Source organism: Pteropus vampyrus, unplaced genomic scaffold (genome assembly GCF_000151845.1).
Source record: "Pteropus vampyrus isolate Shadow unplaced genomic scaffold, Pvam_2.0 Scaffold133, whole genome shotgun sequence".
In the NCBI taxonomy this organism is placed as follows: Eukaryota; Metazoa; Chordata; class Mammalia; order Chiroptera; family Pteropodidae; genus Pteropus; species Pteropus vampyrus.
The window spans coordinates 376,992-394,152 of NW_011888914.1; the positions used below are offsets into that span (position 1 = coordinate 376,992).

Below are 17,161 nucleotides of genomic sequence, written 5' to 3' on the forward strand. Positions count from 1 at the left end.
GAGGTATGGATTACTTATATCTTTACAGTAGAGATCTGAAGAAAGAAGATATTTATTCAATGTAACTGATACTAAAATATAGAATTTCTAATTGAGACAAAAGTGAAAATTTATTGAGAATTAAAAAAAAAAACCTACATTACTTTATTAACCTCAGGTCCATGAGAAGTTAGTTATTTGTGTGCGTTAAAGTGATGAGACCTTCACCATTATGGTATCCTCATTAAAATTTGATTTTGATAATGAAAGATGAATGTGGATTTTTATAATGAATTTTGGTTAATTTGTTCTACAAAATGTGCCCTTCTCTTGCTTTCTTAATTTTGTTATCTTTAAATTAGGAACTTAGAACTTAGCAATTTTTTATTTTAATATTTAGTCAAAGTCTTATTTTGACCATGTTGTATATGTGGTTTGCTTAAGGAGACCATGCCATCTTTTATCCCTCTTTCTCCCAGAGAATCTTTCTCATGTTTAAGTTGTGTAGTTGGAGGGACCACATTGATTATATAGAAATTCTGTGGGAATTCTCTAATGAGAATGTATTATTACCCAGAGTGACTAATGACCCTCCTATGTTTTAAAATTGCTATAACTCAAGAGCTAATGTCCTAAGAGAAATCTTTTTGTCCCAAGATAATAAAATTGGGTAAAACCAGCTTACCTATCTTTTGAGTGGGAAATAGAGTGTGACATATGGTGCACTTCTAGGTAGGTGTGGAGTCCATCACAACAAAACTCTTTCCACCTGGCTGATTTTTGAAAATTCACTAGTGAAATGTTTTCCTTAAAACTTTCATTCATTCTTTTATCTTTCAAAAATCTGTATTGAACATGTTTTAAATTTCATGCATTGTTTTAGGTGCTGGGAAAAAGTAGTAGACAAAAAACAAAATCTGCCCTTAAGAAACTTCTAATAGGAAGTTCAGTGTGGAACATAGAAAACATATTAAATGTGTAAAATATTTTAAAATTAGATGATGTTGTTCAAATAAATAGTGTAGGGAAGGTGTGAGCAGAATTCAGACGGGTTGAAATTTTTCAGAGGTTGTCAGGGAAGGCATTATTGAGATGACGACATTTGAATAAAAGTCTGAGTAAGATATAAAAGCAAAATTAAAGGAAGGAAGAGTGTTGCAGTCAGCGGTGCAAGGTATGCAAGTTCCTGAGGAGAGAACACTCTTGGCATATTCAGTGGGGAGGTGTGTATAGCTGGTGTGGAGAGATAGAGGAGAGTAGAAGTAGGGGTCAGAATGTTAATGGGGTTGGAGGGTATTGTGTTGGTCCTTGTAGGTCACTATTACCACTGGCTTTAGGCAAATGTAAAGCCGCTGGGGATTTGAACAGAGAAACATCAGTTGACTTCCATTTTAACAGTATCATTTGGCTGCTATGTTAAGAATAGATAAGAGAGGCTCAAGAGTAGAAGCAGTAGATTAGTTTGGGAGGGTATTGCAGTAATCTAGAAGAGAGATGAAGTTGGTTTGTGCAGTCTTTTAGCAAGGGAATGCTATTGAGTGGTGGTCAGAATCTAGATACATTTTGAACATAATCAACAAGATTTGCTGACTGCTGGAATGTGGAATATGACAGAAAGAGAAAGACAAACAGTGACTGAGTATTTTAACCTGAGCAACTGAGAAGATGAAATTGCTAGGAACTCAGATGCAAGAGATTATGAGAGGGACAGGTTTGAAGGATAAGTTTAGAACCTCAATTTTAGACATGCTGAGTTTAAGATGGCTGGAGTTGCTGCTAATTGGATATACAAATCTGGAGTTCATGTTTGAGGTCTGGCTTTAGTGATATAAATCTGGCGTTATCAGTATAGATACAGAATTTAAAATAATTAAACCAAATAAGATAATAAATAGAGTTAGTATAGATAAGATCCAAAGAGGTTTCAGATCTGAGTGCCAGGGCCCAAGGTAGTGTAGAACAATCAGAAACAATCAGAAAAAGTGACAGAGGATGAATGGCCAGTGAGATAGGAGGAACATTCAGTTAATGCCCTAAAAGCAAAGAAAGTGTTTGAAGGAGGAGGCAGTGATCTGTGTCAAATGTTAACAGCCTGTAAGGTGAGGAGTGAGAACTGAACTTTGGATGTAATGAACTCAGTATGAGTCTAGTGGCCATCAGAACATCTCATATGTCTTAGGTCACACTAATCTATAGACTATGGATGACTGACATTCATCTCTGCTCTACACTTGTCACCTCCAACTGGGAGTATTGTACCTAATTATGAAGCGCCCTACAATTATATTTTATGAATGCCATCTGAAAGAATGGGTTTAGCTAACCTGGAGAAAACTGAGGAAAATGTGACAATAATCTTTATGAAGCTATGAAGCTTTATGTCATAGAAAGTTCTATTTTGTTAAAATTTGTCTCTTTTTTTCTGTCCATTCATTTATTTATTCGGTAAATATTAAAGGCCTGTGATGTGTCAAATACTCTGCTAGCCACTGGAGATCAAGTATAATGCAAGGAAGACAAGATTTCTGTGTTCATGGAGTAGATTGTCTGAAGAATTTTAGTCTAAAACTGATATGCCATGATGAAATCACAGATCTCTATGTATTCTTGCATTAACAGGAAACTCACTCGTTAAAAGTGATGAAAAGGGAAGAGAGAATATAATCTTGCCTTAAGAATTCAAGGAATGAATAACTTCTCATTTTTAAAAATTGCTTTCAGTACTTGCTTCTGCTTGTAATTTTCAGTAAATTACAAGAAATCATCACGTATGAAGGGTTTTAGATCACATGCCAGTCAGCCTTCTAAGTAAGTTCTAGTTATGCTATTCTTTGGATACTCATACTGAATTCATTTAGTATCACTCTTTATATATGTTTAATTGACTCTAAATATTGTGGCAATGTTATATTGAGATTCATGTTGTGGTTTTTTATATTCATTTGTTTAGCAAGCATTTATTGAGTGTGTATTGTATGTCAGGTAATTTGCTGAGGGCTAGAGATTCAGTAATAAAATGGTCATAGTATCTCATGGAACCTAGATTATTGCAGGGGATAGATATCAATCTCTTTTCTTTCCCTTCTACTATCACTATGAGGTTATTCTTCAGTGTTAAGAGATTTTCATTACCTGAATCTTAACCTATACATATAATTATCTGCTGTATGGCTAATGTTTAGTGAAGACATCGGGCAGTTTATAAATCTAGAATCATTGTTCTTAAATCTTTGATGGATCTCATTGATGGCAAAGACAGGATGTTATGTCATTTTTTCATTAAGTGTAGGCGTCAGCAGTACATCTTGCTTGAGTCAGCAAAGAAAACATAATTATTTAATCTCATGTGTTTGATGATAACCATTTTTTCTTGGCAAATGCTTGAATTAAGCAAGTTTTCTTCATTGATATTTCTATGATTCAGAGTCCTTTTTTCAGCCAATTAAATATATTCAGATTCTGCAAAGTGTGTCTAAGTAAATATAAAATATTAAGTATACTAGTGTGTTAAAAACAGTTTCTTTTCTTAGTGTAATGAAAATTGGTTAAATGTACACCTATTTTCAATATTAAGAGAAGCGGTAGTTTATTTTGTTGGAATATTTTAAAATTTTCTTTTACTGATTTTATCTTTTATTTTTTACCTGGGTACCCTAGTAGATATATTTTGGTAAGATCAGGACTAGGTGTGGAAGGTGGGAAGCAGTAGAGTATAGTTGGATGTTGTATGCTGACTTTTACCAATTTAAACATTTGCAATTTTGGAAAAATTTGGACAGCTGATCATAGCAGTTGTTTATTTTGAGTCAGTAAACCATCACTGGTTTGGCTTATGTTATCATGCAGCTGAATGAGTCTGGCATTTGTTTTGATAAAGGAGATCACTGTCTCTCTTAGAAGGAAATGTGAAAAGTTTTTTATTTAAATAGCTTTATCAAAACAATATATGGAATGAAGACAATATTGAAATTTCTATGAAATAAAAAAACATTTAGAACTAATTTTTTTCCTCAATTCCATTGGTCTCCCACTTAGAATTTAGGATTAGAATTGAGCTATATTTTTACAAGTATTTCCCTATGTATGTATGTTATTCTTGGCAATTCTAATTTTTTCTGAGGTAGATTCTTAAAAGAAATTTCTATTCTATACCCTAGATGTTTGTATGTATTGTGATTTAAGTCTTTTGTTCTTTATTCGTAGGGGAAATGCAGAGAAAGGGGCTAAAAAGTGTTCTTCTTGTAAAATACTTATTGAAGAAAATTTCATGTGTACACTCTCCCACTCTGTTTCTCACTCTCCTCCCATTCACACACCCCCTTTTTTTTTATCCTTCGTAACTTACCTCAGTCCTAGAAAAGGAAAGAATGCTCCTTGGATACTGAATATTTACTAGAAAGAATATTTATTTTTAGAATTGCTATTAATAAGTAGATAATTGAATAGTGAGGATGAAATCTGTGGATACGGGATTTGCACATACCACTCATTCCTCTTATAAAATGAACCTCTCTTTTACTCTTGCTTTGAGCATACAGACATTTCCCCCTGCTTTATGGTCAAGTACTTGATTTCTAAGTTATAGCAAAGTTTCGAATGTTTTATGTTTGCTTGCCTACATGCTAAGAATTGCAAATTTGTATTTCTCTGTGTAATTCTTAAAGTCATCATTGATTCTTTTCTTGACCACATTTTTCTAAGGTGAAACAATGGACCCCTCCTACTTGCCCCAACATACTCACACTCATATTTTTAAAGCATGGTCATTGATGTCATTTAGAAGTAATATCTGAGAGTATGCAGTTTCCTGTTTCCAAACCTTTCCTTTACTCACTAGTAGGTTGTATGAGTTCTGTGATCTATTTTGACCTCAGTGACAATACTGATATATTTTTGTACTTCGTGTCTTTCATCTGGTCTTGGATTTCCTAAAATCTAATAATGGTTTTATAGATGATTCTTCCCCAAGCTAAAGTATCTGTTAGCCACTGAGGCTTATATTTCTTGTTAATAAATTCCTATGTGGGCAAGAAAGTTATATCACGACAAACTTAATGCAGATTTTAAAAATCATTCTATCCATTAACATTAATTTTACAATTTTTTCTCTAAGCAAATACATCAGAATATACTAGCAATAATTCAAAAATATTTCTTATGCTCAGAAACTCTGTCTGCCCCTTCATAGATGACTTAAGATAACTTTTGGCAACGTAGAGCAAGCAGACCACTGATAACACTTGGAGGTAGTTTTGTATTCATGATTAAATGCATATGAAATATGTAAGTGAAAGGACTCCTGGAGTTAAGATTTTAATATTTCAGTTGTAGATAACTGTCTTTGAAAATATGGCTTTTTATACAAATTTGGTGTGAAAATGTTTAGTTGAGCAGATGGAGATCCAGCTGGTAGAGTATATGTTTGTCAGGGTATCTGGCATTTAGCTACATCCAAAAATGATACCAAACTGAAAGATGCTAAAGAGCAGCACTGTATGAAAGCCAGTAGGATCCGTTAGGGGTAGCATTTCCTCATTTCTGGTTTTCTAACCTTGTGGGAATATGTATTTAATTCAGATGGAATTTTCTACTTCAAAAATAAAATCTGAGAAAATGTAAATAAAATTGTCAAACAGCTGCCTTTCCAAAATCTTTATTACAGTAAGCCGGGAAACACATGCTACTTTGTAGGTTGAAATTTAGTACCTAATGAATCGTATATATCTGTAAGCATACAAAATCATGCACTTTTCACAGAACTTTATATATATTCTATAACTTAAAATCATTATTTTGGTTTCATGAGCTAAACTGTAAGAAGCGACAGAAGATAATGAGTAAAATACTGAGAAAAATAAGGAAAGCATTTGGAGAAGAATGACATGAGTCCCAAATATATTTTAAATCATTTGACCTTATTGGATACTAGTATTTAATCCCACACTCAGGTGGCTAATAGGCCAGCTGAGTATGCAATAATAACATGTATACTAAGTTTTAGAGCATGAACATTTGGTTGATGAATATTGTCATCTCATTCATTTCTTTCTTAGAGAGATGATTTAGAAATAACTTATTTTATCAAAATGCTTAAGTACGTGTACTCAAAAATTCTGTGTTACACACATGAAATTGTTTATTTGAATTACGAGCAGTGGGCAAAAGCCATAATTGCAGTTATAAAAATTTTTCACATGATTTTTGTTTGCTTTCCTCCTTGGATACTATATTAGTAAAATCTAAATTCAAACTTTTAAATTAAATTCACTGAAAACGACCAATTTGATTGACTGCTATTCTATGAGTCCTAAATAACACTAATAAATATATTTATTAATAGAACTTTTAAATATACTCAGGCTTCACAGATACACACTCTTCCTTAAACAATTTCTAAATCTGAACTAACTAAATCATGCTCTGTAAAGAATAGGATTTTCCCCGCCCAAGTTTTTGGTAAGCAGATATTTTATCGCAGTGTACTTAGATCTGGTTATATCAAAGGCTGAATCAGAGAGGCATATTAGTGACTATCTTATTCTGATTTTATACTTTTAAAACTTGTGTCCCTAAATCATGAGGTCATTGGATTAAATCAGGATCAAAATTCTCTTTAGATTCAGTGACTTAATACATTTATGAGGTAAGCCTTCCAGAAGTCACTTACAGATACTTTAACTGACTATAGTTAACAGTTTCAAGTATTTAGGAGACATTCTGTTTTCCACATTGTATGTGTGTGCATGTGAGTTTTATCAGAAAAGTGCCCCCCTATGAAATAAAAAATCATTTGGCCTCTCCAAGGAGTTTTATGTTTTATAAAACAAGACAGAAAAATAATTGATATAAATAGACTATAAAAGATACTCGCTTTTGATTTACACATTATTCTTTACACGTACTTCTTCCCCAAATGCTCTCCTTATTTTTCTTCTTTAATTTTAAAAACAATACTAATACTGTATTTCCTTTCTTCAAATAACCATCTTAAATTTTATTTGTTTACATCACTTTTCTACAGTATAAATTACATACAGTATACATTATTGATATGTAATATAAAATTATATACAGTATAAATGATACATGTATATGTGTGTATATATGTATTATGTATGTGTGAATGTATGCATCTGTGTGTTGTGAAAACCTGATTGTTTACTTTACTAAGTTCTGTATTAGATTTTTTACATTACTTCAGCGAATCCTCACAATACTTATATAATGTAAGTAATGTTAATTTCTCCCCCATGAAGATGTAAAAATGTAGAGCATGTAACCCAAGGTTTTACAGAGGCAAGAATCAAACTGTAAATCATGCTCTTAACCATTATGCCTTATAACCTTTTCAATTTTCAGTACTTTTAAGGGCCAAAGTCTTAAGGGTGTAGTTTAGATATTTACCAGAGAAACTGGCCAGTTGGTTTAAATAAATTCCTAAACAGTTGACCTGTTAATGTTGAGACCAGTGTAGAGTTGTGTGGACTATGGGGACCTGGAGAGGAAAGGCTCCCATAAGGGGAGTAAGTATACTAAAGATGCATACATGCCCAGTGAAGCCAAAAATCTATGTTTTTTAGTGAAATCTTCAGACTTTATAGTCTTCGTGTAATAACTCAGTTTAAAAACAAACAATGCCCTCATTGTGTCGAACAACACATATATAGCGAGGAAACGAGAAGTGCATTAATTTGTGAATATAGCTACATGAGTATTGCAGGTTCAATTGAGTTCCAAGGGTTACAGAGTCTGAGACAGAGATATATATGCAGGAAATTTATTGGAGGACTGCTCTTGATATCAACACCTATAGGATGCAAAGATACCAGGATTGAGCAGAGGAGCTCATTGAGGCTAAGATGCCACTGCTGTAATGGCCTTAGGCAATTCTATTGATTGGAACTGAGAGGGCACTGTAGAGTTTTCCCAGTTGGGGCAAGGAGCAAGATCTTGATGACACCCCTCTTCTGCCATTAAGTGGTCAATGGATATGCTTCTGCTCTGGGGATATGACCTTAGCCTAGTTGGCTCTTGTCAGCCTAGACCAGTTTTCAGAGAGACACTCAGCTGTTAGCTGTCAGTCACCAACACACTTTATACCAAAGAGGAGGAGCTGGAGTATCTGGGTGGTATACCACAGCATACACTACAGCCCACTATCCAGTGTAGCCCGAACCACTTTTACCGCCTAAGTCGCCTAACTGTTTTCTAACTATTTCCTATATATCTTGTCCTCTCACCAGAAATGCCTTCCTCCCAGCTCTGTGTATTCAAATTCTATCCATCCTTAAAGATCTGCTTAACTCTCCCTTTTTTATATGAATCTTTATAGACCATACCTTCAGCCACTGTGATTGATACATACACCATCAACAAATAATGTATTGCTGTTGCCCATTATTTAATTCTTTGATTCTCGAAATTTTGACCCCAAACTTCCTGTTAGGTGCTTGTCACAAGTGTAGATACTGGGACTCAGTGGGGAAGCCCTGGTTCTATAAGTAACTGGGGTAGAGCTCAATAATGTACACTGTTTGTACATATGCAGATGATTCTTATGAATTTAATACAAATGATAAATGTTTATATAGCAGTTTGAGGTATACTGATTTAAAGGGGTTAATGTACAAATACAGATTAATGTCTTCTTCAGGGCATGGTTTGTGTACCACAGAGTCTGACTTTTAAAGCCTTCTTCAAAGCACTAATTAAGTAAAACTTATTGCTATTTTACTTAGCAATTATTACATGAGAACAAGATTTAAAAATACACAAATTATTTCATAAACCATTGAACATTTTACAAGTGAAATAATATTTTAACTAATCAAGATTATTTTGGAAAACTTCTGACTTGATAAGCTCCTGCAATCTCGTATTTCAGCATTTTAATGCTGCCTTAGAACTTGGCTAATTGTATTGGGCCATCTTGTTTCTAAAGCATTTAAATACTAGTAATACTATGTAAGCTTTAAATATAGTTTTCCAAATTATATTTTTTGGCTAATGCTTATGAAATTTCATATATTATAAAAAATTCAATAAATTTATTTATTATGAAATATATCTATTTCTCTTCATTGTACTTGTGCATCTGACCTGTGTCTAATACCATCTTTTTAAAACCATTCAAGAGAAAAGTAGGCATTATACATCTATCGAACCTGGTTTTTCTAGCTACATTCTTAAATATATTTACTAAATATGAAAGGGAATTGTTTTTCTCCCAAGTGAAGTAAAATTGCACTACAAATCATTTCATGCTAATGGTTGTATTCTTTTAAAATAACCAAGCATATTTAGTCTCTAATCACTTTGCCCATCACTATAATATAATGTTAATTTAAAAGAATTCTCTTTTGGAATGAAAGAACTAATATGCTGAATCTTTATTCAAATCATACTTCTATGTCAAAATGCTTCACTAGGCTTTCGTTATAGCTGCAGAATATCCTAACATGCTGAAGCTTCTTAGCATTAAAATATAACATTTATTAAAGTACTTCTAGGTAAAATAAAACCAGGCATGAAAATATAATATCAGATAAAATTTCTAAATTTTCACAAGGAGGTTAATAAGTCAATGAAATGGATCAGTGATTCCAGTGATTACTTTGAATGAGTAACCTTAAATTCACACTAGCACACATACATGCTACAGATTTCATCACTGAGTCACATCTTTAATTATCTACCATACTTTCACATTGCAATGTTTTACCTAATTTAATACTCAGCCCATCATATAAATATCTAGTAAATATGTACTAGTAAGAGGGAGCCTCCACATAGAAAATTTATTTTTTAGCTTACCACAGAAACTAAAAAATTAAAATGTACTATTTTGTAGCCTTATAGATATTATTTTAAGTGAATTTTATAATTAACAGCTTTGGTTACTAAATAAACATTATTTTGCCTGATTGTTAATATATGTAGTCTCTCAGGAAATCCTACTGACTCTATCCTCAACATATTTATATATTTGTAAAATATATATGTAGAATCTGACCACTTTCTTTACTTCCATGGCTGTTTGGATGTTCTAGGCCACCAGCATTTTTACTTGGATGACTGCAAAACTTTCTAACAGGGTCTCTGTTCTTCTACACTTGGACCTCAATGTCCATTCTCAACATAGAAGCTAGACCCTTTTTAAAGTATAGACTATTTTATTCCACTTCACTGAAAGCCCCTGTAACACCCTGACCCTTCTCAACTGTTGTTGTTGTTGTTGTTGTTTTCTTATTTTCCCGGACCACTTTTCAACCTCTACACTATACAGTTTTCTTAGTTTTTAGGTTTATTGTCTCTCTTCCTTATGGGGAGTGTAAGCTTAATTAGGCTATGGGTCTTTCTTTTCCTTGCTTTTATTTCCCTAACACAAGAGTGGTATGAGCATAATAAGCCTTGAATAAATATTTGTTAAATTGAATTGAATCGTGACAGTAGGAAGAGGAACTATTAAACTCATATTATTTATACTTAAGAATTTCAAATCTAAATTTAAATAACAGCAAAGATTGAGACGTTATAACAACAGAAGAATTAGTTATATTTATTAGAAAGCACCATTTTTTCTTTCAGCCACAGTAAGTTTTCTAATTTTATAATTTTAGACAACTTTAAAATAATATTTTTTAAAAAAAAGAAAGCTGAAAAGTGTGGAAAACTGTATGAAGCTTTAAGAACTAATTCAATTATGGTATTATTGCCATAAGGGTCTATAGACAAGAAAACAAAACAAACAAACCGTAAACAAACCCCAAACAAAAATGACATATAGTTTTAGCTTCACTATTTAAAGTTTTTTTTTTTAAATACCATTGACATACAATATTATATTAGTTTCAGGTGTACAGCATAGTGATTAAACATTTATATAATTTACAAAATGATCATCCTGATAATCCACCACTTTTTAAAATAAATTATATTTAAAAACTATATGAGCAAAAAATAAAATTGCACGATTAAAGATGTTTTTTAATTACATTTACCTTTATTAAAATATACTGATTTATAGAGTAATTTGTCTTTTTCTCATTTCAACACTGCATTAAGAAACATTACTAGTCCACAAATCTGCATTTAGATACCATGAATTAGTGAACTCGCTGGCCTCAAAATGCCTTATTCTAAGTACTTTCTTTCTGCACATATCTTTTACTTTCTCACCAAGCAGATGGTGACATAGTGGCAAGCTTTGGAGACACACAGGCCAATTTATTCTACCATGAACTGAAAACTGTGCTAGAATTTGTAGGCAAAATAAAAGCAAGAGAAAAACTAACACTTTTGAGAGCCATATTATGTATCGAGCACTGTGTTAGTGTTTTCACATATATTATTTCATTTAAGAAATTCATGAATTAGCCAGAGAGAGATGTTAACACATAGGATGTCTTATAAGTATAGCATTACAGTATGTCTTATAAGTATAGCATTTTTCTTCCGAGGTTAATGCCGTGATTGAATTAGCTTTTCAAGCTTCATGCAGTGTAATATTTTGATCAAAAGGAAATGGTAAAGCATTCAAGATACAGAAAGTGATTATGAAGATGGTATGGAGGTAAGAATGAGAGCTATGATTATTGGATGGCTTACTTGAAGGAGGATAAAGAGTTCCAGCTCATATTTGTAACCTCATTAGATTAGCTATTTCATCTCTTTCTGTAGCTAATGACTCTCCAAGGGATGCTTAAGACAGCTGTGATGGCAGCAGGAGCCAGTTTCACATATTGTAGGTGCTAGACAGGGTCAAGGATTTCTGCTTTTATAACAGCTGAAGGGATCGAGGGTGGGTAGCACTGATGTGGAAGGAGGACACAACTTCGCTTTGTTTTAATTCTGGTAAAATTGGTTCTGCTAAAGCAGTTAATATTTAAACATGTACTTACATAACTCTCATGAGCAAGTATAAATGCTGTTTAAGACTAAATCTTCATATGACGAGGCCTTTTAAAGGGAGTTCATAGTTGGATTAGTCACTTTGCTAATGTTAAAATAGATACCTTAAATAAATGTGTATAAGAATCCACCTTGTCTCATAATTCATATATAAAGAAGTACCATGACAAGCACAAAATTGGGCCCTATATAATTGTGTCCCCCAAATTAGTATCTCTTCTTTTTAAACAACCTTGTTTTTAGGCTAGCTTCTATTGTGAGTGCTAGGTATAAACCTAGCACTCACTTCCACCTATCATTCATGGAGCAATGAGAATCCATTTTCACATTAGCTTATTTAAAACATAATTAAAATAGTAAATCTTCTTTAAAATCCCTATAGTAAATTGCAGAGCCAGAGGTGATGGGGTTTCTGTAAAATCGTTTTATATCTACCCAGACAAACATACAATTTACACAGTAGAGAATAAAGCCCTCAAGAGTATCTGCTCTGAACCTTGATCTCATCATAGCAGAAAGAGACGAAAGAAAATCCAAAGTGTCCAGCACATTATTATTTATTTGGCAAAGAGCAGCTAGGGAGAAATGACCCTAGTAAACACAGCAAGTAGTTTTACTAAATGCACAATATGAAATTAGTATGTTCCATCTTGAGGTTATGGCTTAGTTTTATCTTGTCAGACTAATTATCATTCTCCATCTGACCTCTCAAAGCTCTCAATATTGTTTTTATAAATATCACATGTATTTAGAAGCCATGCATATAAGAAATATATCTAGAGAATCTTGCAGTGAACACCATTAATTTATATAATGTAGAAATTCAATAATCAACAGGAAGTTCTTAAAAATGTATACTTATTCTAAAATATAATTGGATATAGTGAAAAAAATTATACTTTAAGTTTACTTAGTCATACCTACCAACTGGTATAGAAAATAACTATTTAGCTCAGTTGATATTTTATGTGTAAATGATTAATTGTATATCAAATAAGCAACTTGGGATCTGATAGGTAGACATTTAAAAGAGTAGGTAATGCTAAAAAAAAAAGTATAGATATGCACACCAAAGTTGTATAACACACAATTTAGAAATTCTTTAAGACTAGTACATAATCTAATACAAAAAATATCAAAACGATAGCTTTCAAAGTCTCTAAAAATATCTGTAACTCCATAGGAAAAAAAGCCTACATATTTTCAGGATGATTCTATAAGAGTAAATTCTAATATTATAAACTACTCGACATGTTCAGCTCAGCAAAAGAAAAATTTATAAAGCTTTGGTTTTCAACATTAAGCTATTTAGGAAGCTGGAAAGGGGACGATATGCTCTTATCCTTAAACATGCTACATATCTGCTACCCATGCATTATTAAATAGAAGAGAGTTCTAGAAATCGACTCCTGCCTACCTTACCAGTTGTGGTTTTAGAGAGTAAAGTAGGCTCATCTAATTATATGTTGGCTTCACTCTATTATCAAAACTATGGCAGTGCAGAACCTTCCTATGGTAGCATAAGTAAAGCATATACTTCCTTTTAAATTGTGTTTTTATTGTACCTTCTCACTTTCAGAAATCGTAGGAGCTTAGCTTAGCCATTTCTTCTTTGTCTTGAAGAAACTTTAATTTCTATAACAGGACCAATGACATTGACTTTTTCATAAACCATTAGAGCTATATTTTAGGGTACTCACTCCAAGAAGCCTCGTCCTGTGTTTCTTATAATAAAACATAAACTTTTTCTCTAAAGAGAGAATCAAGAACAGAGTGAATTATCAATATTTTTTTCATAAGTAAAAAAAACACATTATGAGAAGCTTAAATAGCTTCATAGGCCCTGAAACTGGTAAGGCAAAAGCATAGTAAGCCATAAGTAAAAAATTGAATAAGAAAAGATCAGCAGATAAAAGTGTTGATTTAGAGTTCAAAAATGGACACAGTGAAAAGTATGCAGCAGGAAGTTGGACCATTTACCCACAGAGCCCAACTAAAGTTAGAGATTTTTTTTTAATACAAAAAAAAAGAGTTGATCATTGCTTTACACAACCAGAGAATTTAGTTGAAATCAGAGTGAGCCATTAATTAAAGGGAAATTAAGGATATTTTTGGTCATTTTTGGATTATTATATATTAAGCATTTTATCTTTAAAGTGATTAAATTTGTGTGATTTAGATCCTTTGAAGACAGAGATAACCACACAACTGCTGAACATCCCTATGGTTATGTTCTTTATTCTGTAATTAGAAGGATATCTGACATATTTGATCTACAATTTAGAAGAAATTATCCTAGGTTTTATCCCATGTCAGTGCCTAAGTGCTGGCTATGTTAATCACAGACTTAAATCCAACGAAAGAATTTAATATTCTGGTTTTTCAGATTTTGAAATTGTTTATATCCACTATTGGCTCATCACTTAATGCTATTTATTCAAGAAAATCTTATTGTCAGCCAGTCTTAATGTTAATTTTTAGGTTTTTGTATACATCATAGTGACTTTTAATATTTTAAGAAAAATTACTAACATCATTATAGTATTTATTAAATAACTATAATATTTTATAAAACTCTAGTTTCAGATTATTATCAGTAAAATATATCTAAATACAAAATTCAGAGTTTTTATTCAGGTATAATTAACATATAACATATTAAATTCATTTTTCTTGAATGGACATTTTTCCCCCATAGACTTGCTTATAATCCTCAGCATAATGCCCATTAACATGTTTTTCCGGCTGTGGCTCTAATGTTTGGTGATGGTTGTAGGTCACATACAGAAAGTGGACTTGCTACTCTGTTGAGTAGTACGTTCTAACATTTTTATAAATGCTCAGTAGGTGAATGTTTTAATTAATGACTGTGAGGCAGGTTAGGAAATATGTGGAGACAGGATAGGTTTGGGAAAGTGCCTCTGCCCCTTTATAGTTAGATGTCCTAATAGTACCCTATTAAATCCTAAAACAAGCCTAAAATTCTTCATCCCTGAAATATGAATCACAATAGTAGTAATTAGGATGATTCCTATGCCAGTTAAATAATAGGTAATTAATTTAAACAATATCATAGGAGTAGTGATAATGGATGTAGTATTATATAGGATTTTACCATATAACACACACAAAAAAAGGAATTTAACCAAACTGAAACTTCTCAATATTTGTTTTCTGATGTAATTTATTTTCATATATTGTATTTTAAAAAATTACTTTTAAATATTTCTGAATGAAAAGAAACATTTCCTATGGAACATCCTTATTTAGGCTTAAAGGAAAAATGTGAACAAAATAAAATTGTTTCAATAAGATTATCTCTCAGACATTCCAAATAGCCTGTACCATACATGTTGAGACAGCCTGTTGTTAAATGAAACTAATATTTTATAGAAAACAAACGTTGGAATAAATTGATAAAGAAGAGGAATAAGGATTTGATGGAATAGAAAAATAATGAAGAAAGAAGTATAGACCAAAAGATATCAGCAGAAGAATTGAAAAGAGAGGAGAGATTAATGAAAATATAAAATAAGACATAGGAATAGAAGAGATAAAGGATGAGGAAGACCATCTCTAAACTCTTCGTTATCTCTAACGTATTTGCAGCCATCTGTATCGGGCTGCCAGTGCTAGGTATGGTGCTATTGCTTCAAATTTCTGCCTTTCCCACACTAAGACCATCTTCCTTAGTCTGATCCTCTTCCTTGACCATCACATCATAGGCTAAAGATACCTTTGCCTGAGTCTTTATACTGCTTGTACCATCTCTAAGGAATACTTAACGCTGGTGATTAATAGCTTTATTTTTAAAAAATTATTTCTTTAATCAGAAATCATATGTCAAATACCTTGGGCTTACTTTAGTAATCTTAAAAAATATATATTCGGTAATTGTTTAAAAATGAATGCATTTTATTCTGCTTACATTGTCTATATTAATTTTATTAAATTTATTGGGATGACTGGTTAATAAGATTATATGTTTCAAGTATACAACATTATGATACATCATCTGTATATTGCATTGTGTGCTCATCACCCAAATTTAGTCTCCTTCTGTCACCATATTTTTGACACCATTTATCCACTTCTGTTAAATTTTATTTGTATCTCTGATTATGCCAAATAAGAATGTTTTACTATGTGGCTTCTCTTATAATAATATTTATTGTTTCTGCCTATAAAAGCAATATGTGTTTCCTACAGAAAATAAATTCAGATATGTATTATGTACAAACAAGAAAAAAATTATCAATGTTAAAATTTTCCCAAATTTTCATTGGTAGTATATATTTTATACTATATGCAACTTTTTTCTCAATACTACATAATATCATTTTCTCATAAAAAGAAATATTTCTTGAAAGCATTATTTTCAGTGGTTTTATTATATTAATATAAGAAGAATATTTAGATTGTTTTCAACTCTCTCCCACTATTGATAAGCCCTTCATATTTCTCTAAAGATATACCTTGGAGAATGTTACCATCTATTTACAGAAAGAAAATTACCCAAAGACTTGATGTTTTTTGTTAAATTGTTTTACAAAGAGGTTATTTCAATGTACACTATATCTAGCATAATATGAGAGCCTGCTGTGAGTTTTGTTTTGCTTTGTTTTGTTTTTAACTTTTATGAGATTACATGGTGAAACACTGTGTAAAAAAATAATGTCATCTATTTGGGAGATTTTTTCCATTGCTGATTTTCATTATCTTTCAATGCCTTTCACAACAAAACTGAAAAATCGCCTGAGGGGTGAGATGTGTAACACTCTCCATTGAAGCCATAACCAAAATTTATATGAACTTGACGCATATTATAGGCCAAGTAATTTATTCCAAAACTCAGCACCATGAAAATGTAAATTAATTATAAAAATTTATCTTTATTTTGGATTGTTAAAAAACAAACCTTTTTTTAGTTTTTTTATATGTACTTGTTAGATGTCTGATGAAGCAATAAAACTGTCAAGGGATTAAGGACTGTGAACCAAATATGAAGTGACTAAAGTGATTAAAATTCACCTCTTAAAACTTATTTTCCACACCCCTAATCTCACTTGTTTTGTCTTTTTAAAAGTAAAACCTGAAAAATATTATTTTCTAATATCAGTGAAGTTAACAGAACATTTATCTTTACTCTTCATTAATTGTGCAGCTATTCATGTCTATTAATTTCAGAAGTTTGTTAATGCTTTTAATTGCTAATTTCTACATGAACATTTATTTTGTTCTTTATATTTATCTTAAGAATAAAATGTCATAA

The 17,161-nt window shown here is 31.8% G+C and overlaps 1 protein-coding gene across 1 annotated transcript in view; it reads left to right on the forward strand.

The window, feature by feature from the left end:
• Positions 1 to 17,161, forward strand: part of EPHA7 (EPH receptor A7) — a 163,120-nt gene that overhangs the window by 83,647 nt on the left and 62,312 nt on the right. The window lies entirely within an intron of this gene.